The sequence below is a fragment of the Zingiber officinale genome, chromosome 3A, assembly GCF_018446385.1.
Source record: "Zingiber officinale cultivar Zhangliang chromosome 3A, Zo_v1.1, whole genome shotgun sequence".
In the NCBI taxonomy this organism is placed as follows: Eukaryota; Viridiplantae; Streptophyta; class Magnoliopsida; order Zingiberales; family Zingiberaceae; genus Zingiber; species Zingiber officinale.
In genome coordinates this window covers 53,108,220-53,130,537 of record NC_055990.1, presented here as the reverse complement: position 1 = coordinate 53,130,537, position 22,318 = coordinate 53,108,220, and the positions used below count along the sequence as shown (strand labels likewise).

The 22,318-nt window shown below is 43.3% G+C and overlaps 1 long non-coding RNA gene across 1 annotated transcript; it reads left to right on the top strand.

Annotated features, from left to right (window-relative positions):
• The first annotated feature begins 3,521 nt into the window (after positions 1-3,521).
• Positions 3,522-14,683, top strand: LOC122051886. The gene is made up of 4 exons (XR_006131587.1): positions 3,522-4,234; positions 4,320-4,395; positions 4,643-4,710; positions 14,314-14,683. It is a non-coding gene; the product is annotated as an uncharacterized LOC122051886 (long non-coding RNA).
• Positions 14,684-22,318: the final 7,635 nt, after the last annotated feature.

The following is a 22,318-nucleotide window of genomic DNA, read 5'->3' as shown; positions in this document are numbered from 1 at the left end:
GGGTACTTCAAAAGTCTAAGGGCAACTTTAACGAAAAATAAGAAAGTTTAAGTTTTAACAAAAACTCTGAATTTATAAAGTTAAAAATAACTTTGAAATTTTTTGACAAAAGCTTTATAGATAAATAAAGAAAACTTTAAGTTTTTTAACATCTAAGTGGTGAAAAAAACTAATAGAATTTTAACAAATATTTAAAGTAATTATATAATTAACCATTTTATCAGTAACTCCACTAAGCATTCATTTAGACAAAAAAAATATATATTTTCAAGATTTATAATTTAAATATTCTTAATATTAAATATTTATATTTAAATAACTCAAAGAAAATTCATCAATAGAAAAACTTAAAAAAAAATTTCTTAGATGAAGAAAAGTTAGCAGGGATAACTCTTGCAGAATAATTAAATATTTAAAGAAATCAAATGATATGAAAAAATTAAGATTTTTCCTTAAGATGAATATTGAATTCCTCTTTCTAAAAAAATGAGATCCAATTTATTTTGAACACAAGTTAAAACTCAAAAGGATTTTTGTAGTAAAAAAAATTAATTCAAGCATAATTTTGGAATCCAAAATAGATTCCTTCTTACCGGATTGACAAGAAATTTTTTAGGTACATATTTTCTTGAAAATTTTCTAATTTGTCCCTTACGATATTTAAATTATCAATTTTGTCCATTATAATTTCTAAAATTCAAAGTAGAGACTTGTGAACATACAGAAATTTTTAAGGTTTGTATTTGTTCCTTTAATATTTCATTTTATATTTTTAGTATGTCGAAATCCTCTAATCGATAAGCGGTTACTAAAGTTATTTTTAACTCATTATTTTTTATTAATAATTTTTTATTTTCTATTTCAAGTTTGCAAGAATCTTTCGACAATATTTTTATAAATTTAAATAATTGGTCAGGAGGTAGAGACCGTACCCGACTTACCTTGTCGACTTTTGATGCTCCCCCTGTGGAGCTGCTTTCTTCCGAAGACTCTCCCCCTTTCATCGATGCTCATATGCGATGAGTTTTCTATGTCTTCAAGAAGGAATTCGGTTATAAGGGCTGCCTCGGCAATTTCCTTGGTCTCAGATTCATTTGACGACAGCTCGGTGTCCATCGAGGAGTTAGATTCGGCTTCAACTGGTTCTTTATAGAGCTTCAAGAACTTTTCCCAAAGTTCTTTTATACTTTGGTAGTTGCCGATTCTGTCGAGATCCTCCACCGGTTGTACACTTATTAGATGATATTCAACTTTACCGTTTAACGTAAATCATCGTCCTATTTTTTGGTCCAGAGGTGTTATTTCAATTTCTTCTCCGTTTGTGTTCTTTGGTGTTTCATAACCATATTTCATTATTAATAAAATATTAAAATCTATTTTAAGAAATACCTCCATTCGTCGCTTCCAAAACACGAACTCCCCCTCGAATGTTGGTCGGTAGATGTTAGCTCCGACCATCTCCTTGCTTCAGTCGGCTGTTAGTCCTTCTATGGCGTCCTTATTCTGATACCACTTGTTAGGACCATTGACGACCGGCTAGAGGAGGGGGGGGGGGGTGAATAGCCCCTGCATAAATTAAATAAATAAAAAGACCTTTCTCGGATTTACATCTTGATTAAAAGAACACTTACATAAGTAAGAATAAAGAAGAAACAAAAAAAAAAGAGGCACTGAGATTTTACTTAGTTACAACCGGGGAGGTTGTTAATCCAAGGAAGTTAAAGTGCACTAATTTCTCCTTCAGGTGAAGAAACCTCTTACAACGTTCAAAACTAAAAAAACAAAGCTAAACAAGAACTAAGAAGTGTACAAGTGTCGTTTTAGGCTATTCAATCATTCTCCTAGCTTCTAGGAGTAGGGATGCTTATATAGCCTTGCTCGAGGTGCTTGAAAGGGTTCCAGGCACCTGGAATGGGATAGAAATCGATCCCTAATGTAACGGTCAAATGCCACGTCGATTTAGATGAAATTTGAGTTTCGGGCGCCTCGGATTGGTTTGGGTGCCCTGACCAGGTTCGAGCACCTCGGGGCCAAAGATCAGCCCTTTGCTGATTTTTGGTTCCGGTCTCCTGCTTCAATTTTGCTCATATCGATTTAGGTCTTCCGCTTCGGTTTCACTCGTTTGGGTGATTTCGGCTATCTGGAATAGGGCTCACCTGAACCCAACTTTCGGCCTTCTCCTCGAGCAATCTTACGCTCCGGTTTCTCATCCCTCATAATCACCGCGTGCTTCCTTCTCGTCCGCTAGTGTAATCTTCCATAACTTTTCATCCCTCAAACGCACCGAGCCCGTTGGCTTTCTCTCATGCCGACCTTCTCGCTAGCTGTGTCTTTTGCTTCTCGAACAATCTTCCACTCTGGCTTCTCGTCCCTCAGAAACACCGCCCGCTCCCTTCTCTTCTGTCGGTGTACTCTTCCGTAGCACCTCATCCCTCAGACGTACTAAGCTTGCCAACTCTTTCCCGTGTCGTCCTTCTCGCTAACTGCATCTTTCGCTCGACTTCTTGTGCTCATAAGTTCATATGCACTTAGACACAGAGTTAAAAATCAATAGAACCTAACTTAAATTGATTGATCACATTAAAATCATCTTGGGGTATGAACAATGAAGACAAGTAATAAACTCTATTAAAAATCTATAAGCGTAAAAATAAAACTTTTAAAATTTCACTATTAATTTGGCATGTTTCGAAAGATGATAAACTTACTTAGGAAATGACAATAAGTTCATCAATTTCTCAGTTTGAAATCAAAAGTCAACATTAAATGACCAACAATTCCAATATGTTTTAATTTCTCATGCTTGAAAATTTTAACATATTTATGAGTCTTTTAAGTTTCCTATATAAGTCTTTTAAGTTTCCTATGTGTCTTTATGAATCATTTTGTCTTTTTAGTGAGTCAATCTACTAGTATTTATATTGTTTGAGTCCTTTTTGAGCCTTAGTATAAATATGTGTACTATTATAATGCTGGAATATAAAATAGATATCAAAGTTTTGAGAGTTTTCTTTGGTTATGTGATACAATATCTCTATGGTGTGATGCCTAGAAATCCTTAGGTGTGATACCTAAGTTTCTATATTTCTTTATACAATCTCCCTATGGTATGGCGCCTAGGAACCCTTAGGTGTGATCTCTATATTTTTACAATCCCTTTACCACTTCATTCCCAATTTCTACTTTCCAAACCACCCAACTCTCAATCTTCGCTTGTGTTGCATCATTTGATATTAGAGCCTTAGAGCTTTAATATGTCTACAAGATCTGGGAGGCGCTTTTGTAAAATACCGTAACAAAATAATAGGGTTTAATGGACAAATAACTTTAATAGAATTTTTAGAAATTTTTTGGGATTTTATCGGAACTCGTATGACGAGTTTAAGGGGATGAATTTTTAGGCTTGGGAAAAAGCCTGTTTGGAATACCCCAAAAAAATGGGAGTTGATTGAGAAATTAACCTTAGGTTTAATTATTTAAACTAAGTTCATTTTTTATTTATCACCATCTAATCTCTTCCTCCCGATCTCCTCCCCTCGCCGTTTCTTCTCCTCTTCGTCTTCCCCAACCGACGCGACGCCTCTTCCTCCTCTTCTTCTCTCCTTTTTCTTCTCTTCTCCTCTCACCGCCACACACAACCATCCCGATTTTTCCCTTCCCCCGTGCCCTAACCTCACCTCTTTTCCCCGACGCTAACGCCACAAGGGAACTGATCACCAGCGGCTAAGCATCCCTTCTCCTCCATCGATTTCCCTGTTCATCCGGTTGTCTTCTTCCCGAGTTGCTACCTCGTGCGGGCAGATCTTCGAGCAAAGGAAAGGGGGGAAGGCTGAGCCGTAGCATCGATCTTCTCTTGTGATCAATCCAGTGCCGACACTTGCGCACCGCCCCGATCGCTACCACCATTGCTCGGCGACGCCGTTGCCAAAGGGGAAGGAGCCAACGCAAAGGGGGAAGGGCTACCATTCGTGTCGTTCCAACCTCTAGACCGTGCTACTCCAGCCAATCTATCCCCTTGCTTTCTTCGACGTCGCGAGCCCTAACCCCTCAGTCTCCTCCCGATTTATTGTCGCTGGTCTCTCTGTCCACGAGTAAGGAGTTGCTGTTCATAGCTGCACCCTTCTCCCCAATCTTGCTGCCAGTGCCAAGCAACCACCATCGGACCCTTCCCCTTTGTGATTTATCCGTGCCATCTCCTCCGACAGTGAATCAATAGTGGTGACTATGCGTTGAGGTAAGGTGGTTGAATTAATCTTGATCGATCTAAGTAGGATCTAGATCAATTGCTGATTTGGGGTATTTGGTTTGGATGACAATAGCTACACCTAGTGCCGATCACTCTTTCCGGCAGCAACTATCCTCGGTTGTGAGTCAACATCAAGTCTCTAGATTCGAGTAAGTTTGGAAATGGTTTATGTTTAACCTAACCTAATGTGATGATCAAATGGGTTGATGCTATGGTTAACCCTTATCAAATCATTTGGACGAATTAGATTAAGGTTACTGATGGGTTAGATCTGATTTGATTAATAAAGGAAACTTAACCAAGGTTTATCAATAATGTGGGATTAGCTATTGGTTTCGGAATGTGATTTAGCTATATGTAACATATGTAATTAGATAAGTTACATATGTGATGCAGGACATTGATTTGGGGAGAGGATCACAACGTGAAGTTTATTTTGGATACGATCTCCATTTTTGAGATGGGTACCTTGACTTATCTCTTTTGATATTGTCATTTTGATATGCGTAGTTGGGTATAGCTAGTAGTAATAGTTATGCTTATATCTGTTTGGTATGTCACTACTTGATACTTGTAGTATGCCCATATTGCTATCTGTTATGCATTTATGCTCATAACCTCTTGATTCTTGTCATGTGTACTTATATAGTGACATGCAATGCATTATCGGATACAAGTCTAGCTACTAGATATACTTGACATGTGTACCTAGTTTATTACATAGCATGTGTACCTTAGTTTATTACTTGTCATGTGTACCTAGATTTATGATACCTAGGTGTTAATGTTCCGTAAGATACGGATACGTCATCAGTAATAAAGAAAGATATCGTATCCACAGGGACTGGTATAAGCACTAAAGATATCTCAACATGAATTAGCTAAATAATTAATCAATTGATTTATGAAAACTAGTGCAACTATGAAAAGTAAAGAATAGAGATAAAAGAATAGAAACAAGAATAAGGGCTATAATAAAAGGGTTGTTCTAGGAGTTTCAGTTTCTTTGTAATGTTATTTGATATAGGTGATCTACCAAATCGTATTGTTCAATTGTCCATCATTTGTAGAAGGTTGCCGGTTTTCTCTTGCAATAGACAAGCGACCTAGGACTAAAATATATACCTAAATGTGATCAATTAGGAATGATTCCTATGTTGTCCTTACACGGGCTTGCCTGTCACGTGCGTCCCTCAGAAAATCAACATAGAAATTCATTACTTCTCAACCTCATCAAGATATGAAAGATTAATGCATCAAATCTATCCTACTCCCTTGAATGCCCTTATTTCACCCTCAAGATCATCCCTCAATCGTCCTTACATGGGCTTGTCTGTCATGAACGCCCCTCGGATAATCGAGTGAGGAATCACCTCTACAAGATCCACAAGATACCCAAACATTCAATCAAGTATGGTAATTAAGCCCAATCACAACAATCCACATAAGATCAAATAGATATAAACAGGGTAAAATAATAGAAATAGGAATTTGGCAAATCCACAAGAGTTTACATCAAATTCACATTACAAATACTCCCTCCATCCTAGAACATAGAGATCTAATCCATAGAACAAGAAAAGAAATCCAAAGACAAGAAGAATACAAGCATCTTGATCCCAAATCCAAGAAGATAAAGGAAGAAAAGCTTATCTATGATGAAGAACCATCTTCGGATCCAATCCTCATTCCCCGGAGTCGATTTGTTGAAGATCCACCCTTAGATCACCTAAAAATCCCTCCAAGAAGGTGGAGGAATGCCCCAAATCTTGATTTCTCCCAAAAGGGAGAGTTTCCCTTTAAAATGAGGAAGAAACCCTTATATAGAGCTGGGGTTTGGGCGCCACACAGCCCCGGGACACGGTCGTGTGAAGCTCACACGGCCTGGTCCATTCCCTTCACTACCCAGGTGACACAGCCGTGTGATGCTCACACGGCCGTCGCATGCTCTGCTACTGCCCCCTTGCACGACCATGTAGATCTACATGACCTACTCCGCCTCTGGCTCTGGAACTCCTACACGACCGTGTCTGGGACATTGCCAGGGCTTTCTTGGCTTCTGGAAATGTTGCACGACCGTGTGAATCTACACGACCATGTACTGCTTTGGCTTTTGTAGGCTTGCACGGCCGTGTCTGGGACACGACCATGTACTGCTTTGGCTCTGCAAATGTGACACGGCCATGTCATGGGCATGTGGTTCTCATACACCCCTTGCATGGCTCTTGCATGGACCCTTACACTAACCAAGTGTGGACTTTGGTTGATCCACCTGAAGGGATCAAACTTATTGGGTGTAAGTGGGTCTTCAAAGTGAAGACTGACATGGATTGACATAAGCATACCTATAAAGGTAGATTGGTAGCTAAAGGTTTCAAGCAAATTCATGGTATAGACTATGATGAAACTTTTTTACCAGTTGCAATGCTTAAGTCCATTCGGATTTTACTTGCTGATCCGGTGGTAAGAGCCCGGGACCCCCTAACGAGGGGTCAACGCCACGTGGAGGTCAAAGGGCCAGGTGGTCCGTCGAAGAAGGGTGAGCCGACCGGACGCATGAAAAAAGGGCAGGCCGATCGGCCTGCCCGTAAACGTCTGATAGTGAAAGACACCCTGACAGGGGTCGAGGTTCCGATGCTCAATGAAATAGTAAATAATGACCGAGCGGAAGGCCTAAGAGAAAACAGGACATAATGGGCGCGCCGGCCGGCTGGCGCCGGGAATTAAGGCCGTCCGGACGACGCTCTTCGCGCCGGCCGGCGGACGAACGTCCCAGCCGGGCGGTGGGCGAAGGATAGGAACATCTTCTGACAGCCGTCAAGTCCTGTGGCTAGGCCATACTCTAAGTCTGACAACAAGGTGTTCTGTTGTCCCATCGAAGACGTGATTGAACTGTAGCGGTATGGTGTCAGGTAAGCTCTCTGACAGGTACATACCGAGGTATGGGTAGCGGACACGTATGCACCTCGGTGGACGTGCATTAATTCTTTCACCGCTCTATATAAAGAGCCTCTTACTTCGCCGGAGGTACGCATTTTACAAGCTTCGGAGCCACTTTTTCCACCACCCGCTTACCTGACTTGAGCGTCGGAGGGTCGCCGCCGGGAACCCCTTCCCGGCCCGACTTCTGTGCAGGTTCGCCGGAGATTCGTGCGACCAGACGGAGGCTTACACCATCGACTAGGAGTGCGCCACGTGCCCAGCGTCCTTTGGTTCGGCGATTCGGACAGGATCAATTTGGCGCCGTCTGTGGGAACTCTCTTGCATCCGATCGGCAGCCATGGACGAGGCTGGACGACAACACGTGGTGACGCTCTCGAACGAGGAACTTGACGCTCTGATCGAGATAAGGGCCGCCAAGCTCGTGGAGCAAAAACAAAAAGCCACAGCCGAACGGCCGGAGCAGCAAGCAACATCGGCGTCTGGTGGTCGAGCGGAAGCACCGCCGAACACTGTTGCATTTCATCGAGCCCTATTCCGCACCCCTGAAGCCGCACCAGCTCATAGGGATAGGGGATCTTCTTCGGAGGAAATGCCTAGGCGAGATGACAAAAAGGGGAAAGCCCCCCGAGCGGACGCATCGCCCGAGCGGATCAATCGCCAATTTTCGGAGGTTATTCTACGAGACCCTCTGCCAAAGCACTACGTGCCTCCGACGATCGACGAGTACAATGGGACAACCGACCCAGATGATCATCTGGGTAAGTTTGATAACACAGCTACTCTCCATCAATACACAGATGGAGTAAAGTGCCGAGTTTTTCTTACCACTCTCTCGGGATCGGCTCAACGGTGGTTTCGGAGATTGCCGGACGGATCCATCACGAGCTTCAAAGATTTCCGAACGGCCTTCCTCCACCATTTTGCGAGCAGTCGACGCTACCAGAAAACGAGTGTGAGCCTGTTCACCATCAAGCAAGAAGCCCGTGAATCGCTTCGAGCTTACATCCAGCGGTTCAACCAAGTGGCGATGGACATTCCAACGGCCACCTCGGAAACCATGATGAATGCCTTCACACAAGGCCTGGTGGATGGGGATTTCTTCCGATCGCTCATCCGAAAGCCGCCCCGAGACTATGATCACATGCTACACCGGGCGAACGAATACATCAACGTGGAAGAGGCACAGGCGGCTAGGAAAAAAGAAACTTCAACCGAGCGGGCTCCTCCAGCCGAGCGGAAACAGCATGCCGTTCATCAGCCGCCCAGGGGACCAAGGGCCGAAGCAATCCGATCCCCCCATGCCAGGTCCCACGTGCAAGAGGTAGCCGCCGCCCGGCCCAAGCCAAAAAAGAAATGGACCCCGATGTTTTGCTCCTTCCACCGAACGGATACGCATAACACAAGGGATTGTCGAAGTCTTCCCTTCGTGGCTCATCCTGCGCCCCGGAATGCCGGACGACGGTCTCCCTCAGTCGACAGGCAACGGAGAACTCATGACGCCGATCGGACGCGAGCTGATAGGCCACACCAACAGACTCCCGATCGGCATCGTTCCCCAAGGAAGGAGAATCGCCGAGCGTCCAGAGAACGGTCTCGACCATCCGCTCGGGAAGAGGAAAATAGAAGCAATACTTCCCGAGGCGAGATCAATGTTATTGCTGGCGGGCCGACCGGAGGAGACTCCAACCGAGCTAGAAAGGCGAGCGTCCGGCAGCTCTAGATTCATGCGGTCGGCTGTAGCCAAGAACGAGCGGAAGGACCCGAAATTAGTTTCGGGCCCGGGGACTTGGAAGGAGTTGAAGTACCCCATGACGATGCTCTGCTCATCAAAGCGGTATTAGCCAATTACACTATTCACCACGTATTTGTTGACACAGGGAGCTCAGTCAACATCATATTCAAGAAGGCGTTCGATCAGTTGCAAATTGATCGAGCCGAGCTGTTACCCATAACAACTCCGCTCTATGGGTTCACTGGTAATGAAGTTCAGCCGGTCGGACAGATCCGGCTGGCCACCTCGCTGGGAGAAGAGCCGCTCAGGAGGACAAGAACAACAAACTTCGTGGTAGTTGAATCTCCCTCTTCCTACAATGTCATTTTGGGACGACCGGCGCTCAGCGAATTCCGAGCGGTCGTCTCAACCTTCCATCAGAAGATCAAGTTCCCAGTGGAGGACAAAGTGGGAGATCAGCTAGCAGCTCGGCGATGCTTCATCGAGATGGTCCGAGCAGAAGCCAATTCCGCTCGGAAGGCGCCCCGGATTGAGGTAAACGCCATCACCGAAAAGCCACCCTCTTTAATTTATGAAGAAAAAGAGGAAGTGCAGATTCACCCAACCCGATCAGATGCCACGACTTTTATTGCGTCCGATCTGGAGGAGAAACAGAAAGAGGAGCTGATCCAATGCCTCCGAAGAAATCATGATGTCTTCATCTGGTCGACACATGAGCTGCCCGAAATTTCGCCGAGCATAGCGCAGCACGAGTTGCATGTCCGACCGGACGCTCGGCCAGTGAAGCAAAGAAAAAGGGACTTCAGTGCTGAGCAGAATGCCATCATCCGGGCGGAGGTGGAAAAGCTTTTGAAAGCCGGCCATATACGCGAGGTGCAGTTCCCAAGCTGGCTAGCTAAAGTAGTGTTAGTTTCCAAGCCAGGCAATAAGTGGAGAGTGTGCATTGATTTTCGGGATCTCAACAAAGCTTGCCCGAAAGATTTTTATCCTCTGCCCCGGATAGATCAGCTGGTGGACTCTACGGCCGGCTGCGAGTTAATCTGTATGCTCGACGCCTACCAGGGCTATCACCAAGTGCCGCTCGCCCGTGAAGATCAAGAAAAGGTTAGCTTCGTGACGGCCGATGGCACTTATTGCTATAATGTAATGCCGTTCGGATTGAAGAATGCGGGGGCCACATATCAGCGTTTGATGAATAAAGTATTCAGAGAGCAGATCGGGCGGAATCTAGAAGTTTATGTGGACGATATTCTCATTAAGTCCGGTCGAGCGGCCGATCTCTTCAAAGACATGGAGGAAACCTTCCGAGCTCTGCGCAAATATGGAGTCAAGCTAAATCCCTAGAAGTGCCTGTTCAAAGCAAAAGGAGGGCGCTTTCTAGGGTACATAGTGACCGAGCGGGGAATCGAAGCAAATCCCAATAATGTGAAAGCTCTACAAGATATGCCGCCTCCAAGAAATACAAGGGAAGTGCAGCGTTTGACCGGTCGGATCACCGCTCTGTCCCGGTTCATCTCCAAAACTGCCGACCGGAGCCTTCCTTTTTTCAATATCTTACGCAAAGCTACAAAATTCTACTGGGACGAAGAATGCGACCGGGCGTTCGAAGATTTGAAGGCATTTCTGAACTCTCTCCCGGTATTAGCCAAGCCGACTGCGGGTGAGCCACTTCATATGTACTTGTCTTCAACCGGGCATGCAATCGGCTCAGCTTTAGTGAGGTCGAGCAGAGAAGAGCCTGTATATTTCCTTAGTCACATTTTAAAAGATGCTGAATCTCGCTACACTGGGCTCGAGAAGCTGGCTTTCGCTTTGATCCTGGCCGCTCGGCGCCTTCGTCCATACTTCCTGGTGCATACGATCATTGTCAAAATCAATAGCCCGCTCGGACGTGTCCTACTAAATCCAGAGGCATCCGGATGGCTCATCAAATGGACGACGGAATTAAGTGAGTTTGACATCCAATACCAGCCCCGCTCGGCGATCAAAGCACAATCCTTGGCCGATTTCGTGACTGAGGTGCAAAGGCTGGAGCCGGAAGCTATGTGGAGAATATATGTGGATGGGTCGTCCACTCGGCTCGGAAGCGGGATTGGAATATTGTTGCTCTCCCCTCAAGAAGAAAAGATGCACTTATCCGTCCGGCTGGATTATAAAGCTACCAACAATGAAGGTAATACGAGGCCCTCATAGTCGGTTGCCGCCTTATGTGGGAGCCGGTAACGCTCATTCGGATTCGCAGCTGGTCAAAAGATCTCTGCACTTTCGAATTAATAATGCTCGACTCAAGCTCTACGCTGCTTCAAAAGCTCAAAGCCGATTTTAGAGAAGTTATTGTTCAGAAGATACCCAGAGCAGAAAATCAAGCTACCGATGAGTTAGCCAAGCTCATGAGCTCAATAAAGCCGATCGCCATTCAGCCCCAATTGAAAAGTATTGTTGGTGGTGTATGTCGACCGGATGGCGTGCCTCACGATTCCGAGCGATCGAGAACACCCATCATAGAGTTCCTCCGCGGCGCCACACCATCCAATGAGTATGAAGCCCACCGCTAAGGAGGAGAGCTTTTCACACTCATCGCGATCGCTTTACAAAAGGCTTTCTCACCCCGTTGTTGAAATACGTGAGCTCGGAGGACTCGGCTTACATCCTCCAAGAAGTACATCAAGGATCGTGGAGGGCACCCGGACGATCGCTGCCAAGAAGATCCTCCCGCCGTACTTTTGGCCGACTTTACAGGAGCCGCCCGGACCGTGTCGACGTGCCTTTCATGCAGTACCATAACTTCTACCACCGACCGCCGAGGAAATGAAGGCATCTGGGCCTGTGTTCGCTCGACTGGGGAATGGATATCGTTGGTCCATTTCCTATGTTGACCGGACAATGAAATTTCTACTAGTGGCGGTAGATTATTTTTCCAAGTGGGTGGAGGCCGAGCCGCTAGCGGGATCACCGAACAAATGGTCAAAAGTTCATATGGAAACACATCATTTGTCGGTTCAGCATCCCTCCCGACTGATTTCGACAACGGACGGCAATTCACAGGGGAAGGTGCCGGAGGATTGGTGCAAGAGCTACGCCATCGAGCAACACTTCACGTCCGTGGCTTATCCCCAAAGCAACGGCCGCTGAAGTAGCCAATCGGAAATTCTTCAGATTCTCGGCTCGACCATTTGGGAGGAAGTTGGCGGATGAAGTGTCAGGCGTCTTGGGGCCATCCGGACGACTCCGAAGGGGCGCCACACCATTCCATTTGGTGTATGGTGGCGAGGCGCTTATTCCGCTGAAGTCGGCCGAGTCCGTCCGATTCGTAGTTATGATGATGGCAACGAACGGAGGAACATGGAGCTGGATTTGGTCGACGAGGAGTGAGCCAAGGCGTCCGTTCGGCTGATGGCGTACCGGCAGCGGATGAAGTAAAATTACAACCGCCGTGTAATCCCTAGATCATTCATGGTCGGCGATCTTGTTTGGAAGAAAGTCAAGCCGGTCGGCGATGTCGGCAAGTTAGAAGCTCCCTGGGCGGGCCCCTTCAAGGTTATTGAGTGTAACGACCCAATTTTCCTTATTTTAAGTTCTAAAAGTCCATAAAATATTTGGAAATACTTTTAAAATATTCTAGAGATTTTTAGGAATTTTTAGAGTATTTTTATGTAATTTTTGGAGGTCGTTTAGTAGAGTTACAAAAAGAAAGAAGTTTTGATAAAAAAACGTTGAAGGGGAGACTCGAACCCAAGACCTTGACCCGAACCGAATCTCAGCTGAACCCAGCCCAACCGGCTGAGCTACAAGTTTTTTGTTAACTTTATAAGGAAAGAATTAAGTTTATAGCATAGTTAAGCGATATTTTAGAAACCGAAAATAAACTTTGAAAATAAAAAGGTGCGCGGATAAGGATTCGAAGCCTAGACCCTTGGTTTGGTTGAGAGCCGACTAACCAACTGGACTGCACGTGTTTTATTAACCTAGTATGGAGAGAAATAGATTTAAACATAGTTGGAATCGAATTCAAACTAGGTTATAAAAAGAGGTTAAGTTAAGAGAGGAAAACCTAAAAAAACTTTCTCTCGAAATTTCTCCTCTCCTCTCTCGCGACGGCGCCGACTCTCTCGGGCGAAACCGCAGCCAAGGCTAGGGTTTCCTCCTCTCGACGTCGGCGAGGCGTTTTCCGGCCGGTCTCCACGCGTGGGTGACCATTCCGGCAAGGGGAGCTCGGGAAACACAAGAAAAAGGGAGAAATCGGAGCTCCACCGAAACCCTAGAGCGTTTCCTTCGGATTGTAAGTCCAAGAACCGGATGTAAGTGCTTCTCACCTGCGGTAGGAGTAGCTTTCGGGGTTTTCGTTTGCGTTTTGTTATTGTGTAATGAACAAGAGCAGTCTTTTTCATTCTAGCATATGGTTTTGATTTCAACCCTTGCTCTAACAATCCGGATTAAGATTTGGTTTCAATCCTTTGAAGCTTTTAGTGCACAGACAGAATCTTGATGTTCCCTTGTTTTATCACAGCATGTTTTTTTTTATGTGTTTACCTCACAATTCAAGCATGTTTAAGTGGGTATAAATTTCTTCAAGCTACAGCATGATGAAAGATTGTTAGGTTCATGAATAAGTTAGTTGTTACAAGCTTGATGTGTAGAAACTTTTACTGCTGTGAGCCTATCTAAGGTTACCATCTATGACCATGTAGTTTTGTTATTTACTGTTGAAATTCTGTTTGCAATATACCATGTTACTTACCAGTAGTGTAGTTGTTTTTAAAACTCTGTGGAGATTAGTTTGAATAAGTACTGGCTTATATAGTGATATATGCTTTAGAATCTCTCGTATAATGAATAAATGAGAGAAGTGCAAGTAAAGAAAGACTAAGTCACAATCTGATCCTAAATTCCAGAATTTAGAATCAAAGCACACAAATAAGTGCCAAGGCATTTTATTAGAAGAAGTATTTAAAGAAGGATATAAAGAAAAGTATTTTACTTTTAAAAGGGCATGTACCGGACACAAAGTCCAAGGGATGGGCTCCAAGTTGCCCCTAGACATAAGGTCTAGAAGTGTCTTAATGGTTTTGGGATTAGCTACCTCAATTCTCATTAAGAAAGGCGCGCAAAGTGGTACAATGCCGGGCCCAAGTAAAGTTGAATATTATTTTAAAGTATAAAAGTATTAATTTGGAAACAAATAGAACAAGTTCCTTTATCCAAGTTGCAAATTCTAGCAAGTTAAATGGTTGTTTCCTTTAGAGATGCATGATGTAGTTCTATATTGCTATTTTCATGTTGAGCATGTACTCTCTGCTTTCTTTAATGTTTATGCATTCCTTATCGGATTTTGTGAGTAGAAAGCATTTACTAAGCTTTTAGCTTATAGATGCTACTTTTCCTCCTACTGCAGATATGGGTAAAAATAAAGGAAAGGCTAAAATGGCATAGAAGAAGGCGACAAGGAGACACTGGTGATGTGTGTGTGGATGGCGGAGATGGAAGATTTGGGGACCTTGCTAATAAATTTCTGCAAGTTAATTTAATTAGTTTTCTTCTTAAATAACTAGGAGAAGTTAGAGAGATACAGATTCTTTTGCTCTTTCTGTTTTGCTGTTTTGAAGTTGTTCAGATGCTTTTGGTTCTGTTGAATTTCTGGAACCATTCGGATGGTTAAATGCATGGTTAAATGTTTGCTTAAATGCTCAGAAGTTTTATGCATGCAGGATTGTTATATGCTCAATATTTTCAGTGGTATTCTTATGCTCAGTAATATTGTTACAGTTGGTTGTTATAAGCTCAGTACTTTTATGTGCATGTTGGTATTCTATATGAGTTTTGCTTTAATGGAAAAACTGCCACATGATAAATTTCTGCTGTAGTATACATAAATGGCTAGCAACTTTTCTATGCTCGGAATCCTGTTGTACTGCTGGGATTTTGAATTGCTGTAAGTAGTATACATGAATAACTAGTAAGTTTCTATGTTCGGTATTCCTTTGTTTACTGCTGGAAATTCAATCTGCTGTGAAGCAGTGTGCTCAACATCCTCTAATTGCTGCTGAAATTCTGGTCTGCCGTGAGTTCCCTAATTGTTGTAGTTTGCAAATTTTGTTAGAAGGGTGAAGTGATATGCTAGTATTCTGTATTTTTATATGAGTCATTGTTTTATGAAAAACAGCGAGGAATTATGTTTTGACCATTAGAAGGCAGTAACAGATTTGATGCATTTCAGTTGCAGTAAATTGCATGTCTATATAGCTAAACCGTAGCATGCCTTCATCATTATATAATTATGCTTTAAACCATTGCAAATAAGCTAATTCATTGTTTGAATTGGTTCGGTTTGGAAGTACTGTGGCTGATTTCCTTTGATATAACTAAAATTTTAATTAGATTCTTTATTCAAGATATTGGAAAAAAAAAATAGAGATTTGTTCTTAATGTTTGATTGCATGCTCAATTCAAATTCTAATATGCTGCAGTAGCTATAAGTTTCATGCTGTAGGTAGCCGAATTTATTGTAATTGCTAAGAAATTGCAGTGAGATGTTTTTAATTGGTGGCAGAATAATTACTACTTTCTTGTATGTATGCTAGCTGTTGATAAGTAGAGGCATTAATCTTCTATAATTTTCTTGATAGCAATTGCCATGTATGTTTGCTATAAAGTGTAGTAAGAACTAAAATAAATGATGGAGTTTTATGCTCAGATTATTTCTCCGTAGATCTTTAATATTTATGATATTAGAGTAAGTAACATCAGTTAAGTAGAGTTTAAGTAAGTAACAGTCACCCTCAGAGTAGTAGTAGGAAGGGTGGCCGTTACAGTTGGTATCAGAGCAGGTCCATTTTCCAGCAACACACACACATCAGCATCATCCTTGCCGCTTTCAAGTAAGAACGTATTTAAGTTCTTTCTTTAGTGCTTTCCTTTATTATTATTATTTGCAGTAAGGATGGATTGTTTATAAGTGATTAAGTAAGATAAGAGTTTTTAGCTATTTCCTTTCTTAATATATAAATGTGTATGTTTAGAAAAGGTAGAGAAATTATCAAATTTTCTTATTTGTTTAACTAGATGTCGAGAAGGGGACGTCCCCGTACCGCTCGTACTGAGGACCAAGTTCAGGAGGAAGAGAGGCCAGGCTCAACTGAGCCCAATCTTTCTGAAGTTGTTGGCCAACTTCAGAAACAAGTAGTTGAGCAGCAGCAAGTAATTGCCAATCTGATGGCAAATCAACAACCAGTCCCTCCTACTCCTCAAACAGTAACTGTGGAGACTCCAGTGGTAACTGAGGTTCCACCAGCTGCCCAGGACGCCACAGCACCCCAGAGACAAGAATCCTACCTCATTCAAAGGTCGAAACCGAAAGTTTCAGCACAAATGAGCCCTCGGATGCCAGCTTGGTTCAAAACACCGAGAGCACCATGGAGCTTGACCGCCGTAAGTCGAGAAAGTCAAGTGTGCCTCCTTCTCTGACGAGATGCACGCATGTGGTGGGAGAGAGTAAAGAGCAAGAGGGCAATCAATCAGATGAAATGGATTGATTTTGAGACAGAATTCTACGACGAGTTCTTTCGCCAAAAGATCACCAACAAGCACTACGAGGAGTTTATGGAGTTCAGACAGGGGGATCTGACAGTGGAGGAAGCAGTTAAAAGATTCAACAAGCTAGCTCGTCTCTGCCCAGAACTAGTAAGTACGGAGAAGGAGCGAGTCAGACTAATGCTCAGAATGCTGAAGCCTGTGATATCACTTAATGTGAGCAGTGGGACTCATCAACCCCTGACTGGAGAAGAGTTGGTCAGTAGAGCCTTAGTAGCTGAGCACTACCTGAGCAGCATGAAGGCACAAAGAGAGCAACACAAGCCAATCAAGATGGAGACCAAGACTGGGGGAAATCAGAAACCCCAGTCAAATAATCAGAACTGGAAAGGCAAGGGCACTAAAAGAAAGCAGTGGGATTCAGGAAGTAACCAGAAGGGAGGACCAGAAACCAAGCAGACTAAACTCATTCCCTGCCCTAAATGTGGGAGAACACATCCAGGAGCCTGCCTCTTGGGTAAGACTGGATGTTATTCTTGTGGTCAAGAAGGACACATGGCCAAACAGTGTCCTAACAAGTTCAAAGCACCCCAGCCACAGCCAATACAATATGGAGCCAAGCCTCAACTACATTATATGCCTGCAACTCTGGAAGGACCTCAGATCAGTCAAGGAAGGTTGGAAGCTCCACCAGTTCCAGCTTTTGACAATGCCAGAGTATTCTCCCTTACCAAAGAGGAAGCTGCTAGTGCCTCCACGGTCGTAACAGGTCAAGTAGTTATTTTTCAGCATATAGCTACTGCATTATTTGATACTGGGGCGACTCATTCTTTTATATCCATACCTTTTGCCAAAGAATTACAGGTACCTACAGAGAGCATGAATTCCAAGTTCCTGACAACCCTACCTTCTGGGGAAGTCATGGAATCTAGTCAGTGGCTTCGGTCTGTACCAGTCAGAATTTCAGACCGAGAGCTATGTGTTAATCTGGTAGTCCTTTCCTCAGCAAGTACAGTGCTTCAGTCGACTGCCGCAGAAGAAAAGTGGTCTTTAGTCCAGAAGGTGAATCATCCTTTGAATTTACCGGAGTACCAAAGAGGAAGACCCAGAAATTTCTCTCTTCCCTCATAGCTCACCAGATGCTAGCTAAAGGGTGTGTTGGTTTTCTTGCATTCATTGTGAGTACAGAAGAAGAAGAAAGACCTAAGCAAGAGGAAGTTCGGGTAGTCTGTGAGTATCCAGAGGTATTCCCAGAAGAGCTACCTGGACTACCTCCAAACAGAGAAGTGGAGTTTGAGATTGAACTGGTTCCTGGTACCGGTCCAATTTCAAAAGCTCCATATCGCATGTCTCCAGCAGAGCTAAAAGAGTTACAAGAGCAACTTCAGGAGCTACTTGACAAGGGTTTCATCCGCCCTAGTCACTCACCATGGGGAGCTCCTGTGTTGTTTGTTAAGAAGAAGGATGGATCTATGCGGATGTGCATAGATTATAGGGCTCTAAATCAAGTGACCATCAAGAACAAGTATCCACTGCACAGGATCGATGATTTATTTGATCAATTGAAAGGTGCAACAGTGTTCTCCAAGATAGATCTGCGCTCTGGGTACCATCAGTTGAAAGTGAAGGAGAGTGATATACCCAGAATTGCTTTCAGGACCAGATATGGGCACTATGAATTCGTGGTCATGCCTTTTGGTGTGACTAATGCACCTGCAGTCTTTATGGACTTGATGAATAGAGTGTTCAGTGAATACCTTGACAAGTTTGTCATTGTGTTCATCGACGACATTCTAATCTATTCTAGAACCTCAGAGGAGCATGACACGCACTTGAGAATAGTCCTGCAGATCCTTCAGCAAAAGCAGCTCTATGCTAAATTCTCAAAGTGCGAGTTCTAGTTGGAGCAGGTAGCATTTTTAGGTCACATTGTTTCAAAAGAAGGCATTCAGGTAGATCCAGCCAAAGTAGAAGCGGTCAAGAACTGGAAGAGACCCAAGAATGCTGTGAGATCAGAAGTTTTGGTTTAGCTGGGTACTACAGAAATTTGTGGAGGACTTTTCCAGATAGCCTCTCCACTTACAACCCCCAGGAAGGACAAGAAGTTTGAATGGTCGATAAATGTGAGCAGAGTTTTCAAGAACTCAAGAGGAGACTGACCAGTGCTCCTATACTGACTGCTCCAAGAGCGACAAGAGTTTTGACATCTACAATGATGCTTCCAAGATGGGCTTAGGAGCTGTACTCATGCAGAAGGAAAAGTTATAGCTTATGCTTCCGACAACTCAAAGATTACGAGAAGAATTACCCCACTCATGATCTTGAGTTGGCAACTGTGGTCTTTGCATTGAAACTCACACTATTTGTATGGAGTCCAATGCAGAATCTTCACAGACCATCAAAGTCTTAAGTACTTCTTCACTTAAACATGAGGCGCAGAGGTGGCTAGAGTTGGTCAAAGATTATGACCGTGAAATCCTCTACCACCCAAGTAAAGCTAATAAAGTGGCGTATGCACTAAGCGTAAAATCCAAAGGCATCCCCGATGTCCTCGACTTCATTAGCCCCGCCACTACGTATGAGTTGTCGATTTGACTTGAAATTATTTATGGGCAACTTTCTGCATTGACCCTAGAGTCAACCCTGCTTGAGGATATACAGAAAAAGCAAAGTGAAGATCCAGATATCCAAAAGATCAAGCAAGGAATACAAGAAGAAGGAAATTCAGAATTTCGAGTATCAGACAGTGGAATTCTTTATCAGGGAAATCGCCTTTGTGTTCCCAATGATGAAGAGCTGAGAAAGAGAATTTTAGAAGAGGCCCATAGTACGCCATACTCTATGCATCCTGGTTCTACCAAGATGTACCAAGACGTGAAACAGAAATTCTGGTGGTCTGGACTCAAAAGAGATGTGGCTAAATATGTCAGTACCTGCCTGACATGTCAGAGAGTCAAAGCAGAACACCAGAGACCAGGAGGAGTTCTACAGCCTCTTCCTATACCAGAGTGGAAGTGGGAAGACATATCCATGGATTTCATAACAGGTCTCCTAAGAACCACAAATGGATACTATGCGATATGGGTGATAGTGGACAGATTGACCAAGTCTGCTCATTTCCTAGCCATCAAGGTGTCACACTCTATAGAGCAGTTAGCACAGCTATACGTTAAAGAGGTGATCAGACTTCACGGAGTTCCCAAATCTATTATTTCCGATAGAGATGGGCGCCCACCTCTCACTTTGGGAGTGTGCAGACGCACTAGGCACCAAGCTCAAGTTCAAGATGCCTTCCATCCCGGATCGATGGATGCATGAGCGAGTAACCGATCCTAGAAGATATGCTCAGTCAGGCACTAGATTTTAAAGGCGATGGTGCAAGTATCCGTGCTTAATGAGTTTGCTTACAACAATGCTACCAAGCCACCATCGATGGCACCATGAGGCATTGATGGCAAAGTGCGATCACCTATATGCCGCAAGAAGTGTGAAAGAAAGGAAATGGAAGTGGAGCCGACATTCTGACAGTCGATAGAAGAAACCACTCAGCCGTCCAAAATCGATGAGGATTGAGACCGCCTGTAGTAGATGAAAAGCTATCGACACACGCCGTAGGCCACTGGAATTTCAAGTAGGAGATTCAGTTTTTCTCAAAGTTGCTCCTATGAAGGGGGTGATGAGATTTGGCAAGAAGGGCAAATTGAGTCCTCGATATGTAGGACCTTACCTGATTACAGACAGGATTGGGAAGGTAGCTTACAAACTGGAGTTACCACAAGACATGTCAACAATACACAATGTGTTTCATGTCTCCATGTTAAAGAAGTGTCTCCAGGACCCTAGCCAAGTGATTGAGCCTCAGTCAGTGCAGATCCAAGAGGATCTTAGTTTTGAGAGTAGACCTACACAGATAGTGGACAGAGCAGTCAAGAGACTAAGAAGAAAAGAAGTACCACTAGTGAAGGTCGTCTGGCAGAACCAGAAGCACGAGGAAGTCACTTGGGAGCGGGAGGACAGTATCCAGAGCTATTCTAAGTTCGAGGACGAACTTTTTATAAGGTATGGGGAATTGTAACGACCCAATTTTCCTTATTTTAAGTTCTAAAAGTCCATAAAATATTTGGAAATACTTTTAAAATATTCTAGAGATTTTTAGGAATTTTTAGAGTATTTTTATGTAATTTTTGGAGGTCGTTTAGTAGAGTTACAAAAAGAAAGAAGTTTTGATAAAAAAACGTTGAAGGGGAGACTCGAACCCAAGACCTTGACCCGAACCGAATCTCAGCTGAACCCAGCCCAACCAGCTGAGCTACAATTTTTTTTGTTAACTTTATAAGGAAAGAATTAAGTTTATAGCATAGTTAAGCGATATTTTAGAAACCGAAAATAAACTTTGAAAATAAAAAGGTGCGCGGATAAGGATTCGAAGCCTAGACCCTTGGTTTGGTTGAGAGCCGACTAACCAACTGGACTGCGCGTGTTTTATTAACCTAGTATGGAGAGAAATAGATTTAAGCATAGTTGGAATCGAATTCAAACTAGGTTATAAAAAGAGGTTAAGTTAAGAGAGGAAAACCTAAAAAAACTTTCTCTCAAAATTTCTCCTCTCCTCTCTCGCGACGGCGCCGACTCTCTCGGGCGAAACCACAGCCAAGGCTAGGGTTTCCTCCTCTCGACGTCGGCGAGGCGTTTTCCGGCCGGTCTCCACGCGTGGGTGACCATTCCGGCAAGGGGAGCTCGGGAAACACAAGAAAAAGGGAGAAATCGGAGCTCCACCGAAACCCTAGAGCGTTTCCTTCGGATTGTAAGTCCAAGAACCGGATGTAAGTGCTTCTCACCTGCGGTAGGAGTAGCTTTCGGGGTTTTCGTTTGCGTTTTGTTATTGTGTAATGAACAAGAGCAGTCTTTTTCATTCTAGCATATGGTTTTGATTTCAACCCTTGCTCTAACAATCCGGATTAAGATTTGGTTTCAATCCTTTGAAGCTTTTAGTGCACGGACAGAATCTTGATGTTCCCTTGTTTTATCACAGCATGTTTTTTGATGTGTTTACCTCACAATTCAAGCATGTTTAAGTGGGTATAAATTTCTTCAAGCTACAGCATGATGAAAGATTGTTAGGTTCATGAATAAGTTAGTTGTTACAAGCTTGATGTGTAGAAACTTTTACTGCTGTGAGCCTATCTAAGGTTACCATCTATGACCATGTAGTTTTGTTATTTACTGTTGAAATTCTGTTTGCAATATACCATGTTACTTACCAGTAGTGTAGTTGTTTTTAAACTCTGTGGAGATTAGTTTGAATAAGTACTGGCTTATATAGTGATATATGCTTTAGAATCTCTCGTATAATGAATAAATGAGAGAAGTGCAAGTAAAGAAAGACTAAGTCACAATCTGATCCTAAATTCCAGAATTTAGAATCAAAGCACACAAATAAGTGCCAAGGCATTTTATTAGAAGAAGTATTTAAAGAAGGATATAAAAAAAAGTATTTTACTTTTAAAAGGGCATGTACCGGACACAAAGTCCAAGGGATGGGCTCCAAGTTGCCCCTAGACATAAGGTCTAGAAGTGTCTTAATGGTTTTGGGATTAGCTACCTCAATTCTCATTAAGAAAGGCGCGCAAAGTGGTACAATGCCGGGCCCAAGTAAAGTTGAATATTATTTTAAAGTATAAAAGTATTAATTTGGAAACAAATAGAACAAGTTCCTTTATCCAAGTTGCAAATTCTAGCAAGTTAAATGGTTGTTTCCTTTAGAGATGCATGATGTAGTTCTATATTGCTATTTTCATGTTGAGCATGTACTCTCTGCTTTCTTTAATGTTTATGCATTCCTTATCGGATTTTGTGAGTAGAAAGCACTT